The sequence below is a fragment of the Schistocerca cancellata genome, chromosome 4 (genome assembly GCF_023864275.1).
Source record: "Schistocerca cancellata isolate TAMUIC-IGC-003103 chromosome 4, iqSchCanc2.1, whole genome shotgun sequence".
Taxonomy (NCBI): domain Eukaryota; kingdom Metazoa; phylum Arthropoda; class Insecta; order Orthoptera; family Acrididae; genus Schistocerca; species Schistocerca cancellata.
This window is the reverse complement of record NC_064629.1, coordinates 207,421,355-207,444,421: the sequence shown is the minus strand read 5'-3', so window position 1 is coordinate 207,444,421 and position 23,067 is coordinate 207,421,355. Positions and strand designations below refer to the sequence as shown.

At 45.4% G+C, this 23,067-nt stretch overlaps 1 non-coding gene across 1 annotated transcript; it reads left to right on the top strand.

Moving 5' to 3' along the window:
- Positions 1-16,403: 16,403 nt before the first annotated feature.
- Positions 16,404-16,510, top strand: LOC126186573 (U6 spliceosomal RNA). Its single transcript, XR_007537644.1, has one exon. It is a non-coding gene; the product is annotated as a U6 spliceosomal RNA (small nuclear RNA).
- Positions 16,511-23,067: the final 6,557 nt, after the last annotated feature.

Genomic DNA, 23,067 nt, shown 5'->3' with positions numbered 1-23,067 from the left:
TTTTCAGTTGATAAATTCCGTACTGTAAATAATTTCACTTGCAGAAGTCACACACTTACATCTACATGGATACTCTGCAAATCACATTCAAGTGCCTGCCAGAGGGTTCATTGAACCACCATCAAAATTCTATGTTATTCTAATCTCGTATAGCGCGCGGAAAGAATGAACACCTATATCTTTCCGTACCAGCTCTGATTTCCCTTATTTTATTGTGGTGATAGTTCCTCCCTATGTAGGTCGCTGTCAACAAAATATTTTCGCATTCGGAGGAGAAAGTTGGTGATTGGAATTTCGTGAGAGGGTTACGTCGCAACGAAAAACGCCTTTCTTTTAATGATTTCCAGCCCAAATCCTGTATCATTTCTGTGATACTCTCTCCCATATTTCACGATAATACAAAACGTGCTGCCTTTCTTCGAACTTTTTCGACGCACTCCGCCAGTCCTATCTGGTAAGGATCCCACACCGCGCAGCAGTATTCTAAAAGAGGACGGACAAGCGTTTTGTAGGCAGTCTCCTTAGTAGGTCGCGTTTTGTAGGCAGTCTCCTTAGTAGGTCTGTTACATTTTCTAAGTGTCCTGCCAATAAAACGCAGTCTTTGGTTAGCCTTCCCCACAACATTTTCTATGTATTCCTTCCAATTTAAGTTGTTCGTAATTGTAATACCTAGGTATTTAGTTGAATTTACGGCTTTTAGATTAGATTGATTTATCGTGTAACCGAAGTTTAACGAGTTTCTTTTAGCACTCATATGGATGACCTCACACTTTTCGTTATTCAGAGGCAACTGCCATTTTTCGCACCATTCAGATATCTTTTCTAAATCGTTTTGCAGTTTGTTTTGATCTTCTGATGACTTTATTAGTCGATAAACGACAGCGTCGTCTGCAAACAAGCGAAGACGGCTGCTCAGATTGTCTCCAAAATCGTTTATATAGATAAGGAACAGCAAAGGGTCTATAACACTACCTTGGGGAACACCAGAAATCATTTCTATTTTACTCCATGACTTTCCGTCAATTACTACGAGCTGTGACCTCGCTGACAGGAGATCACAAAAAATGGTTCATATGGCTCTGAGCACTATGCGACTTAACTTCTGAGGTCATCAGTCGCCTAGAACTTAGAACTAATTAAACCTAACTAACCTACGGACATCACACACATCCATGCCCGAGACAGTATTCCAACCTGCGACCGTAGCGGTCGCTCGGTTCCAGACTGTAGCGCCTAGAACGGTACGGCCTCTCCGGCCGGCGGAGATCACAATTTCAGTTACATAACTGAGACGATATTCCATACGCACGCAATTTCACTACGAACCGCTTGTGTGGTACAGTGTCAAAAGCCTTCCGGAAATCCAGAAATACGGAATCGATCTGAAATCCCTTGTCAATAGTACTCAACACTTCATGTGAATAAAGAGCTAGTTGTGTTTCACAGGAACGATGTTTTCTAAACCCATATTGACTGTGTGTCAATAAACCGTTTTGTTCGAGGTAATTCATAATGTTCGAACACAATATTTGTTCTAAAATCCTGCTCCATACCGACGTTAACGATATGGGCCTGTAATTTAGTGGATTACTCCTACTACCATTCTTGAATATTGGTGTGACCTGCGCAACTTTCCAGTCTTTGGGTACCGATCTTTCGTCGAGCGAACGGTTGCATGTGATTGTTAAGTATGGAGCTAATGAATCAGCATACTCCGAAAGGAACCTAATTGGTATACAGTCTGGACCAGAAGACTTGCTTTTATTAAGTGATTTAAGTTGCTTCACTACTCCGAAGATATTTATCTCTACGTTATTCATGTTGGCAGCTGTTCTCGATTCGAATTCTGGAATATTTACTTCGTATTCTTTTGTTAAGGCATTTAGGAAGCTGTGTTTACTAACTCTGCTTTGGCAGCACTGTCTTCGATAGTGTCTCCATTGCTATCGCGCAGAGAAGAGATTGATTGTTTCTTGCCGCTAACATACTTCACATACGACCAGAATCTTGTTGGAGTTTCTGCCAGGTTTCGAGACAAAGTGTTGTTGTGAAAACTGTTATAGGCATCTCGCATTGAAGTCCGCGCTAAATTTCGAGGTTCTGTAAAAGATCGCCAATCTTGGGGATTTTGAGTACGTTTAAATTTGGCGTATTTGTTTCGTTGTTTCTGCAATAGTGTTCTAACCCGTTTTGTGTACCAAAGAGGATCAGCTCCGTCGTTTGTTAATTTATTTGGTATAAATCTCTCAATTGCTGCCGACACTATTTCTTTGAATTTAAGCCACATCTGGTCTACACTTATATTATTAATTTGGAATGAGTCGTCCTTCACCGTAAAGTGCAAATTCAGTGTGCTTCCACATTTTGCACGTTAGACAACTTACCCATTCTTCCTCTGCCTCGTTCTGCGAAAATTTACCTGAGCAAAAGGGACAGTTTCCCTATTCATTAGTGGTACACGAACGCTACTAACGGTGAACGAATCATCTGTTACACTGAAAACATCATCCTCGGATGATTCTTGGTTCCTAGGCTTTGGTGGCCTCTGCTTCTTTTTCTGTGGTTTATTTGTTGCTATCGTGGATACTTCAAGAGATCTCTTGTATGGAGACAGGGTTAGGACTGCTGAAGAACGTGCTTTTCTTCCCTTTATTCCTGGCCTCTTCCTTATTTGTGCAATGGGTGAGATTTGTGAAGGCGTAATTTCGGATGTGGCAGCAGATGTACCTCCCTCGATTTGAACATTAGCATTTCCACTTTTAGAAGCCACAGCTCCTACAGAGGGTTCATTTACTGAATCATTAGGTAAATCCTTAATTATTCCTTCACTGCTGGCAATGCAATATGAGGGTTTAACTGGTATATTCCTGTCATCCTAAACCCATTGTCCGCAATCTCCCCTGTCTGCCACTTGAGGTAGACCTCCCCATTCAGTTCGGCGATGTCCATGTATGTTACTGGACCTGCATTTTCCCTCATCCATACATGTACCAGCTCAAAATAATAGGCTTTCAAAGAACTCAGGAAAAATCTATGCAGCGGTTGCATCTTGTGGGATGCCGCTATCGACAGGGGATCTCAAGTTGATTCCGTATTTCTAGATTTCCGGAAAGCTTTTGACACCGTTCCTCACAAGCGACTTCTTATCAAGCTGCGGGCCTATGGGGTATCGTCTCAGTTGTGCGACTGGATTCGTGATTTCCTGTCAGGAAGGTCGCAGTTCGTAGTAATAGACGGCAAATCATCGAGTAAAACTGAAGTGATATCAGGAGTTCCCCAGGGAAGCGTCCTGAGACCTCTGCTGTTCCTGATCTATATAAATGACCTGGGTGACAATCTGAGCAGTTCTCTTAGGTTGTTCGCAGATGATGCTGTAATTTACCGTCTAGAAAGGTCATCTGAAGACCAGTATCAGTTGCAAAGCGATTTAGAAAAGATTGCTGTATGGTGCGGCAGGTGACAGTTGACGCTAAATAACGAAAAGTGTGAGGTGATAAACATGAGTTCCAAAATAAATCCGTTGGAATTCGATTACTCGATAAATAGTACAATTCTCAAGGCTGTCAATTCAAGTAAGTACCTGGGTGTTAAAATTACGAACAACTTCAGTTAGAAAGACCACATAGATAATATTGTGGGGAAGGCGAGCCAAAGGTTGCGTTTCATTGGCAGGACACTTAGAAGATTCAACAAGTCCACTAAAGAGACAGCTTACACTACACTCGTTCGTCCTCTGTTAGAATATTGCTGCGCGGTGTGGGATCCTTACCAGGTGGGATTGACGGAAGACATCGAAAGGGTGCAAAAAAGGGCAGCTCGTTTTGTATTATCACGTAATAGGGGAGAGAGCGTGGCAGATATGATACGCGAATTGGGATGGAAGTCATTACAGCAAAGACGTTATTCGTCGCGGCGAGATCTATTTACGAAATTTCAGTCACCAACTTTCTCTTCCGAATGCGAAAATATTTTGTTGAGCCCAACCTACATAGGTAGGAATGATCATCAAAATAAAATAAGAGAAATCAGAACTCGAACAGAAAGGTTTAGGTGTTCGTTTTTCCCGCGCGCTGTTCGGGAGTGGAATGGTAGAGAGATAGTATGATTGTGGTTCGACGAACCTTTTTTTTTAATTTCCTTTATTGTATTTCAATTCCCCATCGGGGCGGGCTGGCAGCAGCATAGGCGCTGCTCTTCAGCCGAAAGACATAGAACAAAACAATAGAAGACATTTAAAAACAGCAAAGGAGAGAATAAGGTGAACATAGATATAAAAAAAGGGGGAACAGCATGGAAGGCAATAGACAAAAAACGGGGTGACTGTAAAATGGAGATAAAAAACTGTTTAAAAGTAGCACACACAAAAAGCCACACACTGCGACGATTAAAAGAACACAAGGCACAGTATGACTGGAGCAGAAAGGTGGCATAGCACATAACGTAACACTGACGGCGAACCTCAAGGCAGGACACAATTAAAATCACACCTCCTGACGCACACGAGAAACAGCACTAAACACAACACTGATGTGGCACACTGATGATGATCAATACAGAGGATCTGCCAGGCGCTAGGAGATGAGGGAGACCTGAAGAAGGGAGGGAGGGGAAGAGATGGGGGAGGTGAGCGGGGGACGAGCGGAAGAGGGCCAGGTAGGGAGGGATGTGGGAAGGAGAGAGGCAAGTATCGGGTGCAGGGTCTCAGGGGAGGGGGGATGGAGGAAAATCCGCTCTGGCAGAAGGAGGAAGGAGGAAAAGGGGGCCCGGGGGGGGGGGGGAACAAGGCCAGGTTATAGTTGGAAGGTCGACGAACCCTTTTTTTTACTCTTTTTTTTACTTTATTGTTATTTTAAAACTGTACAACAGGCAGGCTGGCAGCAGCACACTACGCTGCCAGCCATAGAATATACAAGGAGCAAAAACAGTGAGAAGACACATAAGTGACAGAACAGTGGGCAATAAAACAGGAGACACATAGAGACACACACGGAGCCGTTCACACTCGTCGATAATCCACACTGCTAACTGATGAGACGACACACAAACACTGAAGATGACGATGGCACTGGTGAACGATGGAGTGTGACGGTGAACACTGAGCACTAAACACGACGGCACACACGAAACACTGATGGCGGTGATCTCCGGCGCGCGAATGTCCACTTAGCGTGTGCGAGTCCGGGGACCTGCCAAGAGGGGAACAGGGGTGAGGTGGAGGAGAGGGGAGAAAAAGGATGCCAATGGCCAAGGAGACGGAGGCAGGAGGAGAGGGACAGGGGAGGGGAAGCCCGGGGGAGGAGGGAGGGAAAAGGGAGAGAAGGGAGGGAGGGTGCCCAGAGGAGCAAGCACAGGAGGAGGGCAGGAGGATCAAAGTTGGTAGGAGGGGTAGCTGGAGGGGAGGAGGGCATCATCAGGGAGGGGGAGCTGGCAGAAGCCACCTTGGGAGAGGGTAAGGAATCGACGAAACCTTTTTTTTTTTTTTTACTTTATTGTTATTTTGACACCTGAGCAAGCAGGTAGGCTGGCAGCAGCACAATACGCTGCTCTTCAGCCGAAGAGAGTACAAGGAAATAAACACTTAGAAAAACGGCGGGAAAAAACAGTAGACTCATGAACATAAAAACTCAAGAAGCCGTTCACACTTGATGACAATACACACTACGAACTGTTGACACGACGCACAAACACTGAAGAAGACAATGGCACTGGTGAACAATGGAGTGTGACGACGAAACTGAACACTAAACACGACGGCACACACGATACACTGATGGCGATGACCTCCGGCGCGCGAATGTTCACTCAGCGTGTACGAGTCCGGGGACCTGCCAAGAGTGGAGGTGGAGGAGGAGGAAGGGGAGATGGGAGAGGGGAGAGCAGAGATGCCATGGGCAAAGGAGAGAGGGGGAGGGAGGAAGGGGGAGGGGAAGCCTGGAGGAGAGGGGGAAGGAGGGAGGGGGAAAGGAAAGAGAAGGGAAGGGAAAGGGGGGGAGGGAGGGTGCCTAAAGGAAAGGACACAGGAGGTGGGGGGGAGGATCAAAGTTGATAGGAGGGGTAGACGCAGGGGAGGAGGACATCATCAGGGAGGGGGAGCTGGCGGAAGCCACCTTGGGAGAGGGTAAGGAGGGTGGAGAGATGGAGACCAAGTGGGATGTGGGAATACAGGCGCGGCAGCGGGCGGGGGTGGGAGAGGATTGGGGACACGAGCGGGTGAGGAGGATCAAGTTTACGGGAGGTGTACAGGATCCGTATCCTTTCAAGGAAAAGGAGGAGGTGGGGGAAGGGGATGAGATCATACAGGGTCCGCGTGGGGGAGGGGAGACGGATGCGATAGGCAAGGCGGTGAGCATGGCGTTCAAGGATTTGGAGGGATTTATAAAAGGTAGGGGGCGTGGAGATCCAGGCTGGATGGGCGTAACAAAGTATAGGGCGGATGAGGGATTTATAGGTGTGGAGGATTGTGGAGGCGTCCAAACCCCACGTACGGCCAGAAAGGAGCTTGAGGAGACGGAGGCGGGAACGTGCCTTGGCTTGGATTGTCCGGAGATGGGGAGTCCAGGAGAGGCGACGGTCGAGGGTGACGCCAAGGTACTGAAGGGTGGGAGTGAGGGCGATAGGACGGCCATAGACGGTGAGATAGAAATCAAGGAGGCGGGAGGAAGGGGTGGTTTTGCCTACAATGATCGCCTGGGTTTTGGAGGGATTGACCTTAAGCAACCACTGGTTGCACCAAGCAGTGAAGCGGTCAAGATGGGATTGGAGAAGGCGTTGGGAGCGTTGCAGAGTGGGGGCAACGGCAAGGAAGGCAGTGTCATCGGCAAACTGGAGAAGGTGGACGGGGGGTGACGGGGGCGGCATGTCCGCCGTGTACAAAAGGTACAGAAGGGGGGAGAGGACGGAGCCTTGGGGCACACCGGCGGAGGGGAAAAAGGTGTAGGAATCTGTGTTATGGATGGTGACATAGGAAGGACGGCGGGAGAGAAAGGAACCGATCAGACGGACGTAGTTAATGGGAAGGGCAAAGGTGTGGAGCTTGAAGAGGAGACCGGAATGCCAGACGCGGTCATAAGCGCGTTCGAGGTCAAGGGAGAGGAAGATTGCGGAGCGACGGGAATCAAGCTGTTCGGAAAGGAGATGAGTGAGGTGAAGGAGAAGATCGTCAGAAGAGAAGGACGGCCGAAAGCCACACTGGGTGACGGGAAGGAGGCGGTGCTGGCGGAGATGCTGGTGGATGCGGCGGGTGAGGATAGATTCCAGGACCTTGCTGAAGACCGAGGTAAGGCTGATAGGACGGTAGGAGGAGACGGCGGACGGCGGTTTGCCAGGTTTAAGGAACATGAGGATACGGGACGTTTTCCACAGGTCGGGGTAGTAACCGGTGGACAGGACTACATTGTAGAGCCTGGCCAGGGTTCGACGAACCCTCTGCCAAGCACTTAAATGTGAATTGCAGAGTAGTCATGTAGATGTAGATGTAGAGGCATGAGGAGGCAGACACAAGGTTTTATCATGGTTTCGCCTGCGAGATTTATAACATACAGATTTCTGGAGTGGCCCATTTTCTTTCCTCTAACATTTTTAATTTTTATCATTAATTTTATCATTATTTTATTGCAACCGAGTACCGCAGGGTACGAGGTGCCCTCTGCCGGTCACGTTCCTCCAACCACTTCCCACATGTGCGGAATTCTGGCGTTAGCGCTAGCAGAGGGCGCTGATTACGTGCAGCACTATGTTTTCTTTCATTTGTGGCGCCTTTAGCGATTAGTTTTGTGGTTGTTTAGTATTACCCGGTACACTATCAACGGAGTTTAATATTTAGTCGTTACCTAGAATATTGGTACTAGAGCACATGTCAACCACTTTTTTTTTTTTAACTCTTCCTCTTTTTAACAATATTACATCTGTCGTGTTCTTCTTTTTATTGCTTTTTATTACGGTCATGCCTTTTATACGTTATAAGCTTATTATAGACTTCAACTATTGTATCCCCTTTTATTTTCGCTGTTTCAGTTAATTATCGAAAACTAATGTATGCCGACATTAGCGACATCTGGTGAACTTAACAACACAAACATCTTGTGGCTACTGCACGGCAGCTTGTTTTAAACAGTAGTACTACTGACAACATGACTTGTGCATGTGATGTTATCTATATGTATTTGACGATGCTGGTGCTGGTTCAAATGGTTCAAATGGCTCTGAGCACTATGGGACTTAACATCAGTGGTCATCAGTCCCGTAGAACTTAGAACTACTTAAACCTAACTAACCTAAGGACATCACACACATCCATGCCCGAGGCAGGATTCGAACCTGCGACCGTAGCAGTCGCGCAGCTCCGGACTGAGCGCCTAGAACCGCGAGACCACCGAGGCGCCGGCCGAAGTGGCCGTGCGGTTAAAGGCGCTGCAGTCTGGAACCGCAAGACCGCTACGGTCGCAGGTTCGAATCCTGCCTCGGGCATGGATGTTTGTGATGTCCTTAGGTTAGTTAGGTTTAACTAGTTCTAAGTTCTAGGGGACTAATGACCTCAGCAGTTGAGTCCCATAGTGCTCAGAGCCATTTGAACCATTTTTGAACCACCGCGGCCGCCGATGCTGGTGCTGATTCCGCATTTAACATTTGACGATACCACTATGGCTGCAGTACATTAGGACTTTGTTTTTATGATACAGGTATGCCTCTTCATATTTAAAGCGCACAAATATAAATTTTGTCAGTACCACTTTTGAACCGGCCGATGTGACCGAGCGGTTCTAGGCGCTTCAGTCTGGAACCGCGCGACCGCTACGGTCACAGGTTCGAATCCTGCCTCGGGCATGGTTGAGTGTGATGTCTTTAGGTTAGTTAGGTTTAAGTAGTTCTAAGTTCTAGGGGACTGATGACCTCAGATGTTAAGTCCCATAGTGCTCAGAGACATTTGAACCACTACTTTTCATTATAGTCTATGTATTCTTCTTAAGTTGTATACAGTTTGCGAGTGTATTTATGTTTTTCCCATTTGCTGCAGATGTGATGATGGTCACTAAAGACCGAAACCCGTAATCTGTTATCAAACAGTTTGTGAACATAGACGTAAATTAAAGGAAACTTATTAAGTATACGGGTCACTGTTTTTTCGCGACGATGTCGCAGCTTGTGAATTTTTTAATTGCCGTTTGCATAGCAGACTCATCCCGCTTCTTCCGAGCTCGTGAAGTCATTTCTGAACCAATTCCTATAATAAAAACAGATTGAGAAAGTACGGTTTAAATGTGGAATACTAGGGTACAAATATGATATACTAGTATTCCATATTAGTGACACAGCCACCTTGAAATTCAGAAACACAAATAAAATCGAAAACTAAATTTGAATAGGCAACAAACAGGTCATTTTACAGCTCAATGTATTAGCTAAACCTCTGTTCGCAAAATATATTAATAATTTCTGTGTTATGACAAGAATGAAACTGAAAACAACCAACCTGCAACATTATGCCTCAAAGCAAATTCCTGAAAACGACTTCACTCACTCGCAATGGCTGCTAACTGAAACATAAATGGATCCCAAAGCAGCCTACAGTTGCTGTACGTAGTTTTTAAGCAGATAAAAAAAAAAATGGCTCTGAGCACTATGGGACTCAACTGCTGAGGTCATAAGTCCCCTAGAACTTAGAACTACTTAAACCTAACTAACCTAAGGACATCACACACATCCATGCCCGAGGCAGGATTCGAACCTGCGACCGTAGCGGTCGCGTGGTTCCAGACTGTAGCGCCTAGAACCGCTTTTTTTTTTAAAAAAATCATTGTAAAACAAATCACAAATGTAAAGGAACAGGGATACAGGGATGTCGTTTTTATTTATTTATTTATTTATTTTCCATAAAGATCACTCTGTTAAAAGGAACATGTACATCATTTCATGGTATAGTATGTGCATTATATGTGGAGCGGTGAGAGAAGCGTGAGGTTCATTATCAGCTGTCAAATGTGCACACCGACTGCACCCGGCACATCCCAACTACGTGGGGGGTCGAGGAAGACTGCCTGAAGATAGCTGGCAAAGGTTTTCCGATAGTGTGACCACCTATGAACCTCATTGTGGGCTTGCTGCAAGAAATACCAAAAGTCGAGTCGCGACTTGGCAGCGTCCCCATAGAGGTACGCGATCGTCCAACCTTTGACCCAGATGATCGAGTGTGATTTAGTCGTCGGAAAGTAGTCACTCTCCGGGTGTAAGAAGGAAGCAGGTGTAATATGTTGCGGGGTCACACGGAGGTAGCAAGCCAGCATCTGTCTTCCTAGGAGCCATACGTCCTCCACCGCGATACAAGTTAAGCGGTGATGGTCGTCATCCACTTGGCGACATTTCGGCCATAGTGGAGTGTCCACTAGTCCAGTTGCATAGAGTCGTTGGTTGGTGTTGAACTTGCCACAGGTGACAGAGAACCTCAGTGCCCGAACGAAGGTAGGAAGGAATTTTTGGTGCACATGTCTCCAAATCTTCGGTATCGGCCACTCCGGCCGGCTTTAAGCAGCTAACCAAAGTACAGCACCTACAAGGTGCGAAATCATAGTACTGCATATTACGACATAGTACTGCATATTACTACACCTACTCCACATTTGTACCTCTTCCTCTTATATCCTCCACTTCTAAACCACAAAACGAGGTAGCTGTGCTGGGTGTCCACGTTAGCTAAATAACATCACCTTTACTATTCTAGCAACTAAATAATTATTTATTAATTATTATGTCTATTTGTCTTAGGATTGGGCTACCAACAGTGTCTCCTAAACGACTGTTCAGTGAACGTTGCTGTGTAAGGGCTTCCGTAACGGGAGCCGGGTGGCTTATTTACTTATTATGCCACCTACCACTATTGCCTATGGTAGAATTAGATTATAAACACAATCAATAGCGATAGGCAGCATAATTAAAAAATATTTTTTTTTAATTTATGAAAAAGTGTCAGCTATGAATGTCAGTCAGAAACCAATCATCATTATTCATCAGAAGACGTAGAACCTGGAGCAAAACTGAAAGCTCTAAAGCGGGATACGACACTAGTTCAGCAGGAAAAGAAAATGGTTTGGAATCGGCCTCGGTTGTATCAAAGTATGAACTAAACATTCGTCTGACGTGACTTAGGCATAAGACGGAAGATCTGAATTAGAATGGTCGGAAAGGCACCCAAACCATATTCCTAATGTCGAGTTAAGAGCCTTAACCAACGCGTCATCTCGCTCTGATGTACCATACTTCGCGATAGGAACAGTGAACCCCAATTGTTTGGTAGAGCACACACGCCACTTCAGCCTTCTGGAAGAGTGATCGACAGAACTACACAAAAATATAGTTAACGTATGTATTCAGTACAACGCTATGTTGCACTGATAAGGTTCCTTGATGATTTTCTTTGATTCTAGGTCCATAGGTGCTACGAATTTTTTGAAGGTCTGCTGGATGCCTTGATGCCTATTTTATTTCGGTAATATTTTGCAGTTTCGACCTTGGGTCATTTTCGAGTATCTACATACGTTTCTTAGCTCTTTGATCATAAATTAATTTAGATGGCAAATATTAATAGTTTAGCGGAAGGCACTTTGTAATGTCACCATTAAGAAAAGGTTCCTTGACGTTGAACAATTTTCAGTTGTTGATGCGTCGCAGTGACTAACTCTTCAAAAAGCGATGTTCCAGTTACCGTCAGCCTAAACTGATTCGTCTTTCGGTAATCCCCCTTAATTAATTCAGCCCAATGCCGGAATTGTTCCTTCAGTGACGCCCCGGTCAGTTCCATCCCATCCGAGAAACTGCTCCGCCTCTGACAGCATTGATGTTGACTGGGTATTTTTAATTTTCTTCGTCTTTTCTTCATCTCAATAGGGTAAAACTCAGCTCCTGTTCTTCATTAGAGAGATCTAGAAGGTTATAAATGCTGGAGATCAATGAGGACAGGCTTATTTATATTTTCGTTTGGCTTTCAGCAGACATCCTGTAGAATTAGTAATATACTAATGACCCACCCCGGCTTGCAAGGGTAGCATTAAATACCTACGGCCGGGCGACTTGTCTGGCGTAGCGGTAATAATGTATGTACACAAAACTCAGTCGTGAGTTAGTCTATTAGTGGATACCGTACCAAAATCCCTACTGTAGTTCCTAAAATTAGTATTTGCAGACAGAAAAACGCGACGGGGGACTTTATAACACGAATACAAAAGGTATTACCGAAATATTCGTGAAAATGTGCATACCTGGTTTTGAAGGACACGTTATCACTGCAACGCTGTAACATTGGACATGTCGCTTTAATGTGCTCCGGAGCATACTTCATGTAGTAAGTGGATGAAACTGTTGTTTATGAATGCGGCAAGGAAAATCCTGGTTTAACGTCTCGCTATCATTAAGGTCAGACCGCAAGTTCGGAAAAAATGGTTCAATTGGCTCTAAGCACTATGAGACTTAACATCTGAGGTCATCAGTTCCCTAGACATAGAACTACTTAGACCTAACTAACCTAAGGACATCACACACGTCCATGCCCAAGGCAGAATTCGAACCTGCGACCGTAGCAGCAGCGCGGTTCCGGACTGAAGCGCCTAGAACAGTTCGGCCACAGCGGCCGGCCACAAGCTCGGACTAAACTGTGATCAGGAAGAAAATGGACCACGACCTTTCAAGGGAACTTGCCTTGAGCGATGTAAAGGAACAGAAAGGAATCAATATGTGGATATTCAGATGGGGGTTTTAACTTTTCCCACCAAATTCGATTACATTGTCTTAACCACTACCCTAGCCTTCTCACCGTCATATATACTGCCAGTATCATAATTTTCAAAAATAATTACTGGCTATTGCATAGAATCGTGGCTGGCTGTCGTACAAGCCAATCCCTGTAACGTTTGACTAAATTCTAGGTGACTATTAGAAGTCACTTTTATCGCTGGAATATCTTCGCACCATTCTTCAAAGAAATATACGGTGACTCAGTTACATTTATCTTGTACTTAGAAACAACTAACGTCCAATGAAAGAAATTTGAAGAGAGACAAGTTACCTGCTTGTAGAGACCTTATGTTCTTCATACTTGTCATTAGACGTCAGTAAATACACGTGATTAGGCGGATTTATTTGGTATTTTCGCTTTATTGAGGTAAAGCATCATATTAAATCAGATGGCTTCAACTGTTTTATACAGATTAAAATGAATCTTCTCAAACTGGTATTAGAGCCCAACTAGGAATGCCTGACAAGGCGTCGTTGAATACTTCATAAGTGAAATGTGTCTGGTGAGAAAAAAACACATTTTCTTGCAGCTGTAACGACGGAACGAAAATACCGTCAGGGATTATCAAACAGTTATGGACAATATGGCGACGCAAATGAAGAAATTAAATGTATCGTCTTTCAGCGCTCTGGCTCATAACGTGTACAGTGCGCGACGGCGTCGTTCCTTAAGGAAACATTGGTCAATTTCACCACCAGATATACTAAATTTGATAAAGAATAAATTTATCTAATGACTTCTCTATCAATTGTACACTGCTGACTTCATGTCTACTGCCTCTAATGATTGCAAGCGAACCGAGTATTACTTTAGTATTGTCGACGTTACGTGGTTAAAGGTACGACTCTGGCGCCATCTGTTAACGGCTGTTTGCCGAAGTGAGCTGTCGCACCGCAAGATAGCGCGCATGATGCTGCTTTGCAACTGCTACACGCAGAACGAACCTGCAAGTAATTCTCCACACGCCTCCTCGTTTAACATATGATGCTTTGTTCGAGAATATAAATGTACGTATATTTTTCTCCTTTGGCTCTGATTCAAGTTCACGCTAACACGAACCTGACTGGTGTTGTCCATATCCAGAATACAACTACGACACTAAACACAGCTTCGTAGGCAACAACATTTGTTGCATAAATACGAACACCAGTCAACAAAACAGTATGAACAGTGTTACTGCTTGCAGTCCACTCGACATCCTTGGTTATTAGCGATTTACGCATGTTGTATTTCACGCAGCACTGGAGGAGGAGGAAAGGAAAGTCTGACATTTAACAGCAAAAAAGTGTAGTGCCACGGAAGTATGCTTACGAAGGTGCTACATGTTCACTGCCGGGAAAAATATTAAGCCTTAATCTGATGAAAACAAACATGTGACACATAGTGACAACGTCACAGACAAGGTATCGCACTGAAAAGTCCAGGAATAACCGACGTGTGTGGATGGCATTTCTCTGTAATTATATAGGATGAATAATTCGTTGACAATCATCAGTACTGACAATTTACTGAATGAATGTCTGATCCGGCTCATAATGTAAAGATACAGTGAAGATGTGTTGAAAACCTTTTTCTATATTCATCTTTTTTGCGCAGAATCAGTTTACAGAAAAGCTTTAAAGGCGTTAATACGCAATAAAACACCCACAATGCTTACTTTACTTTATGGGACATATTATTTGAACCGAATTTGAATTTAAAAATATACTTGCAATCGAAGGTAAAGTGCATAGTGAAGCGCCACAAACGAACGAAAAATCTGACAGTAATTTCGTTAACCTTATGCTCATTTCTTGCTACCTCAGCTCGTAGCTTTTACATAATGACAGCTTACACAAACGTTCATAGTGTATTGTCCTTTTGTTTATTGCCATTTGGGCGAGCTGACAGCAGCAAACTGCCCATATTTTTAAGTCGAAACAATACAAATAGCAATAGCGGTTTATGTTGTACGATTTAATACGTATAACGTGTGTCAAAAATATAGGGTGGTTATAATTAAACTCTCGCTACTTAATACGGCCCCTACGAAAAACTAGTGATCGTAGTGCAGAGAAACTTTGTGGAAACCTTAGTAAGGATATGCGGAGGAGAATTAACGAATAAACGGTTGAAAAAACAAATTTTAATTTCCACGTGAGAAGGTAACATTTGTTAATTGTATACATATTTACGTTCCTGTTACAATTGTTGCTCAGTATGACGACCGTCTGTATCCACGGCAGCCTGGAACTTTGGTTCAAATGGCTCTGAGCACTATGCGACTTAACTTCTGAGATCATCAGTCGCCTAGAACTTAGAACTAATTACACCTAACTAACCTAAGGACATCGCACACATCCATGCCCGAGGCAGGATTCGAACCTGCGACCGTAGCGGTCGCTCGGCTCCAGACTGTAGCGCCTAGAACAGCACGGCCACTCCGGCCGGCCCTGGAACTTTGTACTGATTCCATGTCACAAACGTTCCCAGCACTTGTCGAACAGTGACACACCTCGTAAACTGCTTTAAGATCGTAAATTGCTTCCAGCATTGTCATCCATTACAACAATAACTTCAATATTTGTGGTGCAGTTAGCCGTCGGCTTTACCCAGCAGGAATTGGAAAAACCGCCCGGTTACACCCGATACGGGTATTTAGTCGTAAACAACCATCAATATCTCGCAGCCGCAATTCTCATATCGCCAATTACTTCGAACTTCCGAATCATGTCCTTCATGATGAAAAATGACCTCTCATTATCACTGTAATGCGATGTGTGGTGTCACCGCCAGACACCACACTTGCTAGGTGGTAGCTTAAATCGGCCGCGGTCCATTAGTACATGTCGGACCCGCGTGTCGCCACTGTCAGTACTTGCAGACCTAGCGCCACCACATGGCAGGTCTAGAAAGACGGACTAGCACTCGCCCCAGTTGTACGGACGACATTGCTAGCGACTACACTGACGAAGCATCGCTCATTAGCCGAGCAGATAGTTAGAATAGCCTTCAGCTAAGTCCATGGCTACGACCTAGCAAGGCGCCATTAGCCTTACAGTGATTGTAATTAACCGTATCTGGAGATAGACTCATTTGTATCGTCAATAGCGATGTACCACAAGGATGAATTAAAGTTAAGTATTCAAGGAGCTGCATACTTTTCTTATAGCATTAATTAAGTATCCTGTTCCAGAATTCACACCCGTCTGCGTTAGACAGCGTGCATTTCAGCCTCCTCTATCTACAAGGTGTTGGCACATTAGCCAACACATCACGATGATACTCGCGAATAGCAGAAGCACTATTGCTATTGTTTCGATATGACAGCTTTACGACTAAAGCCCTGCTCATCTTGTCCAGAGCCATGTTGACTGCCTGCAACTGTTATGCACACTGATGTTTATGTTACAATCCTACGTCACCGTACAAGTACCGGCGCATAGCGGCAGGTTATGACACTAACACTGCTAACATCGCAAATCTTGCAGCGCACAGTCTGATCACCATTCCTATTAATTTGGGGACCCGTACGGTAAATAGTTTTCCGTCTGAGTGGCTCACTTCTAATTTCATTTGTAACTCCCCTGTACCAGCCCCTCAGTTGTAAACGGGAGCTGGCCGCTGTGGCCGAGAGGTTCTCGTACTCGCTTCGGCGGTGCGTATACTAAAATTGGAACGATAAAGAGAAGATTACAACGCCCCCTGCGCAAGGATAACATGCAAAATCGTGAAGCGTTCCACATTTAAAAAGCCGACATAGTAGCTCAGCGTGTTCGGTCAGAGGGCTGCGTCCTCTGTGTAATAAAAAAACTGAGTCAAGGAATCAACGATCAATTTGAACGTATGTCTTGCGATGTGCGCTCAGACCAACCGCGCTGCTGCTACGGTCGAAGGTTCGAATCCTGCCTCGGGCATGGATGTGTGTGATGTCCTTAGGTTAGTTAGGTTTAAGTGGTTCTACGTTCTAGGGGAATGATGACCTCCGATGTCAAGTCCCATAGTGCATAGAGCTATTACAACCATGTTTTTTGTAAACGAAAAAGAGAGAAACAAGCAAGCGAAGTTCCAGTACGCAGTGGTTAAAAAATTGTATATTAATATTCAGTGTCGTACTGAAATCACGGCGAGACAGGAACCGCCAAGAGCACAGGCAGGGAGGGAAAGCAAAAACTGGCACAAAAATCTTAAGAACTAACCGGAAGCGGTACATGAGTTCACCTGCCCTTTCCTAACCTGCACTGCCCTGCGAGAAGAAGCCTTTCCCTCGGCACGAAACTGTAAACGTACACTGGTGTCATAGTGACAATTTGACCAAGTAGCACACAAAGAAATGGCTACTACCGACTAGGCGTCCCCTGGGTTGTGTGTCGATAGTGCAGTTGGTTGATACAGCTGCCGAATGCGCAGCTACACTCCTGGAAATGGAAAAAAGAACACATTGACACCGGTGTGTCAGACCCACCATACTTGCTCCGGACACTGCGAGAGGGCTGTACAAGCAATGATCACACGCAGAGCACAGCGGACACACCAGGTACCGCGGTGTTGGCCGTCGAATGGCGCTAGCTGCGCAGCATTTGTGCACCGCCGCCGTCAGTGTCAGCCAGTTTGCCGTGGCATACGGAGCTCCATCGCAGTCTTTAACACTGGTAGCATGCCGTGACAGCGTGGACGTGAACCGTATGTGCAGTTGACGGACTTTGAGCGAGGGCGTATAGTGGGCATGTGGGAGGCCGGGTGGACGTACCGCCGAATTGCTCAACACGTGGGGCGTGAGGTCTCCACAGTACATCGATGCTGTCGCCAGTGGTCGGCGGAAGGCGCACGTGCCCGTCGACCTGGGACCGGACCGCAGCGACGCACGGATGCACGCCAAGACCGTAGGATCCTACGCAGTGCCGTAGGGGACCGCACCGCCACTTCCCAGCAAATTAGGGACACTGTTGCTCCTGGGGTATCGGCGAGGACCATTCGCAACCGTCTCCATGAAGCTGGGCTACGGTCCCGCACACCGTTAGGCCGTCTTCCGCTCACGCCCCAACATCGTGCAGCCCGCCTCCAGTGGTGTCGCGACAGGCGTGAATGGAGGGACGAATGGAGACGTGTCGTCTTCAGCGATGAGAGTCGCTTCTGCCTTGGTGCCAATGATGGTCGTATGCGTGTTTGGCGCCGTGCAGGTGAGCGCCACAATCAGGACTGCATACGACCGAGGCACACAGGGCCAACACCCGGCATCATGGTGTGGGGAGCGATCTCCTACACTGGCCGTACACCACTGGTGATCGTCGAGGGGACACTGAATAGTGCATGGTACATCCAAACCCTCATCGAACCCATCGTTCTACCATTCCTAGACCGGCAAGGGAACTTGCTGTTCCAACAGGACAATGCACGTCCGCATGTATCCCGTGCCACCCAACGTGCTCTAGAAGGTGTAAGTCAACTACCCTGGCCAGCAAGATCTCCGGATCTGTCCCCCATTGAGCATGTTTGGGACTGGATGAAGCGTCGTCTCACGCGGTCTGCACGTCCAGCACGAACGCTGGTCCAACTGAGGCGCCAGGTGGAAATGGCATGGCAAGCCGTTCCACAGGACTACATCCAGCATCTCTACGATCGTCTCCATGGGAGAATAGCAGCCTGCATTGCTGCGAAAGGTGGATATACACTGTACTAGTGCCGACATTGTGCATGCTCTTTTGCCTGTGTCTATGTGCCTGTGGTTCTGTCAGTGTGATCATGTGATGTATCTGACCCCAGGAATGTGTCAATAAAGTTTCCCCTTCCTGGGACAATGAATTCACGGTGTTCTTATTTCAATTTCCAGGAGTGTCGTTTATGTTAAATAATGGAATTTTTGCTGCAATTTCGCTACGGTACTGTAGGGGCGCTGAAGCAAGTACTGTATTTGACGGAAGGCGATATTTGCCGATTTCTGCCAACTGAGGGCTTCAGCGAAACTGTTTAAGTAACAGTGCATCAAATTATTTGATAGAACAATAAGTGAAATAGGAAACAGGTCTTGCATGTAAGTACTATTCCAACCCGTTTAATTTTCTGTTAGAAATGTCTTAAATGAGAATTGTGTATCCAGTTTTGAAAAATATACAGCAGATTTGGGTGTCTAATATAGCAAACATATCGATACGACTGAACTAGTTAACGACATTGTGGCTTTCAGATTCCAGTAGAAATAGCAAAGACACAGCTTACCATTTGCATACTTTGATTTTTTTTCTCTCTAACTACGGATTACGAGATGATGATGAAGTCCCATGCTCCTCGACAGAGCGTATGGGACGATGCGGGAGACCCGCACCGCCTTACTAGGCATGGTCCTAGCAGAGGCGGTTTGCCATTGCCTTCCTCCGACCTTAATGGCGATGAATGATGATGATGAAGACGACACAACAATACCCAGTCATGTCGAGGAGTACGACAAGCTCATCCAAACATCGAAATAGCTCTGAGAGTATTTATGACAATTCCAGTGACTGCAATACCTTCCCAGCGCAACGCAAAGGAAATTAAGTAAGATAAAACACTTAAGGTGGAGTATGGGTGAAGCAGATGTCAAATTTAGCTATCTTGTCGATGGAATTCGACACAGTTGCTAAATTTGACTTCAGTAACAGAATCAATGAGTTCGCTTCGCTCAAACCAAGGAAATGGAAACTAAAATTATACTAAAAACACATTTTTAGACAGGAATATGTCCTCAACACTTACTTATAGCCCTTTTTCTTTTATTTCCAATCAACAGTTTATGCATATTAGTGTCACGACCTGTCAAAAGCCTGAATAACCTTTTGCAGCATGGACAACTGCGAGACCAGAGTCAATGAGATTCTGGAAGGTACCGACAAGGATGTGGAGCCATACCAAGTGCGTGGCGTCGCCAGCTACCCTAGGTTTCTCGGTTGAGGATCCACGGCGAGAACAGTCCGATCGAGGTGGTCCCACAGATTCTCGATTGCGTTTAAATCCGGGAGTCTGGTGGCCAGGACAGTACGGTGAACTTATCCTGGTGCTCGTCAAACCACGCACTGCAAGCTGTGTGACACACCGCATTGTCCTGCTGGTAGACGCCATCCTGCCTATGAAAAACCGCATGCAGTGTATTTCGTTTGAGACGTTTCACGTTTTACACGGCAACGACATAAAATTTGAAACTTCCTGACAGATTATAACTGTGTGCCGGACCGAGACTCAAGCTCGGGACCTTTGCCTTTCGCGGGCAAGTGCTCTACCACCTGAGCTACCCAAGCACGACTCACGCCCCGTCCTCAACGCCTTACTTCTGACAGTACCTCGTCTCCTACCTTCCTACCTCCTGCGGAGAGCTTCTGTAAAGTTTGGAAGGTAGGAGACGAGGTACTGGCAGAAGTAAGGCTGTGAGGACGGGACGTGAGTCGTGCTTGGGTAGAGGTGGCAGAGCACTTGCCCTCGAAAGGCGAAGGTCCCGAGTTTGAGTCTCAGTCCGGCACACAGTTTTAATCTGCCAGGAAGTTTCATATCAGCGCAAACTCCGCTGCAGAGTGAAAATCTCATTCTGGACATAAAATTTGATTCATCTATGAAGGCCACCTTTCACCAATCAGTTGACGCTCACTTGCGGTACTGGCGTGCTGATTCCAACTTTCGTCGCCTATGTACAGCGGTCAGGATGGATGCGTGGACCAGGCGCCTGCTGCGGGGACCCACGTGCAGCAACGTTCGCTGAACGGTTTTGAGGAGACCCTGTTGGCAGCCGCTTGGTTCATGTGGGCGGTCAGTTGCTCAACAGTTGTGCGTCTATTCGCCCGTACACATCTGCACATCTGCACACCTGCCATATACGACCCGCGGTGCACCGCGGCTGTTTTGGATAGCACCATTTTGCATGCACCATTTTGCAAGCGACTCGTAGTGAAATTGCGTGCTTATGGAATATCGTATCAGTTATGTGACTGGATTTGTGATTTCCTGTCAGAGAGGTCACAGTTCGTAGTAATTGATGGAAAGTCATCGGGTAAAACATAAGTGATTTCTGGCGTTCCCCAAGGTAGTGTTATAGGGCCTTTGTTGTTCCTTATCTATATAAACGATTTGGGAGACAATCTGAGCAGCAGTCTTCGGTTGTTTGCAGATGATGCTGTCGTTTATCGACTAATAAAGTCATCATAATATCAAAACAAGCTGCGGAAGCGATTTAGAAAAGATATGTGAATGGTGCGAAAAGTGGCAGTTGACCCTAAAAGAACGAAAACTGTGAGGCCATCCATATGAGTGCTAAAAGGAACTAGTTAAACTTCGGTTACACGATAAATCAGTCTAATCTAAAAGCCGTATATTCAACTAAATACCTAGATATTACAATTACGAGCAACTTAAATTGGAAGGAACACATAGAAAACGTTGTGGGGAAGGCTAAATAAAGACTGCGTTTTATTGGCAGGACACTTAGAAAATGTAACAGACCTATTAAGGAGACTGACTACACTATGCTTGTCCGTCCTCTTTTAGAATACTGCTGCGCGGTGAGGGATCCTCACCAGGTAGGACTACGGAGTACATCGAAAAAGTTCAAAGAAAGGCAGCACGTTTTGTATTATCGCGAAATATGGGAGAGAGTGTCACAGAAATGTTACAGGATTGTGGACATCATTAAAAGAGAGGCATTTTTCTTTGCGACGGAATCTTCTCACCAAATTCCAATCACCAACTTTCTCCTCCGAATGCGAAAATATTTTGTTGACGCCGACCTACATAGGGAGGAATGACCACCACGATAAAATAAGGGAAATCAGAGCTCGTGTGGAAAGATATAGGTGTTCATTCTTTCCGCGCGCTATACAAGACAGATTGGAATAATAGAGAATTGTGAAGGTGATTCGATGAACACTCTGGCAGGCACTTAAATGTGATTTTTAGAGTATCCATGTAGATATAGATGTAGATGTATACTTAATCCACTGCGGCAGGCGGGCAGTATACAAACTTAACCGTTTGGGGAATAATTCCAATCTTGACGCGAAGCCAACGATCATGTCCTTTTGCACGTGTGATAAACCGCTGCGTCTCCGCATAGCGATAACGAATACACTGTTTTCCAAGTCCCTCCGACACTCTTTACGTACTTTCCATTGCCCGTGCTGCTAAATGCCACATGTGAGTGGTTATTGCACTTTGACATCGAACATAGCCAGTTGCCACAAAAATATGATTGAACCATGTACATCACACTAAAATAAGTGTGAAGCAGCTGAAAAAAATGAGTCATAGTTTTTTTAATTTTCAATAGTTTTATGAAGTTTATACAATACAATTTGTGTTTTATTTACAACTATGATGCATTCAGTGACTTGCGGGCAATATTTTCCGTCTGTTTTTGTTGTGGTCTTCATTCTGAAACAGCTCTCCATGCTATAGTCCTATTAAAATTACATATTAGTTGACATCTGTCAGTTGCCGCTACAGTATTCTCACACCGGGTACCACTCGGTTAAAGGTGATATACAGCAACGGCGCGTCTCTTCACAAGTGCTGAAGTGGTGTCACATGTAACACCGAGGAGTGTTGAAAGCGGCTGCCGTGATGTATGACGGGAACGTGAGATGCTCCATCCATAACTGATTTTAAGTGACTAGTGACTGAACTGTGGCTGACGATACGTTCTGTTGCCCTGAATCCGCACTCATGTCCCAACCAAACCACAACCTCCTGATGTGCAACGTATCCGAGAAAACAGTGGTCAACGACCTGTGACAACACTGTTAATCACACTCGCTTTGTTCACGGTGATTAAAGCTAACCTTTACCACCAAACTCAAAACAGAATAATATCAGTTTCATACCTAAAAGCGAACTGTAACTTCTCGCTTTCATTGTTTACCAGAAACTACCCTCACTCTGCGTACACCACGAGATGACATGGTACCAACCGATGAGCAGTCCTCACTGACATTCGTTTACAGGTCTTGGGCGACACAGACAGAGCCCAAGCGAAAAACGAATGAGAGGGAGAAAAAAAAAAAAGAGAAAATAAAAGTCGTAACGATGATCAAAATGATGAGATATAGGATTAAAGATAAAAAGAACTACATTTAAACAAGTTAATGGAATAAAAATAATAACCAAAGTCAGTATGATAAAGATTTTAAAAAAATTCTATCACCTGATGAGATTCGCACGCACAACTTTCTGCTAGTCAGGACAGCTTTTTTTTATTTTGGAAAAAGGGTGATCGGGGTGAAAGTAGGCAGGGGTCGCAACCCGAGGCAACGCCTCGATGCCCCGTTCTCCATCTCAGAACTAAGAAGGGT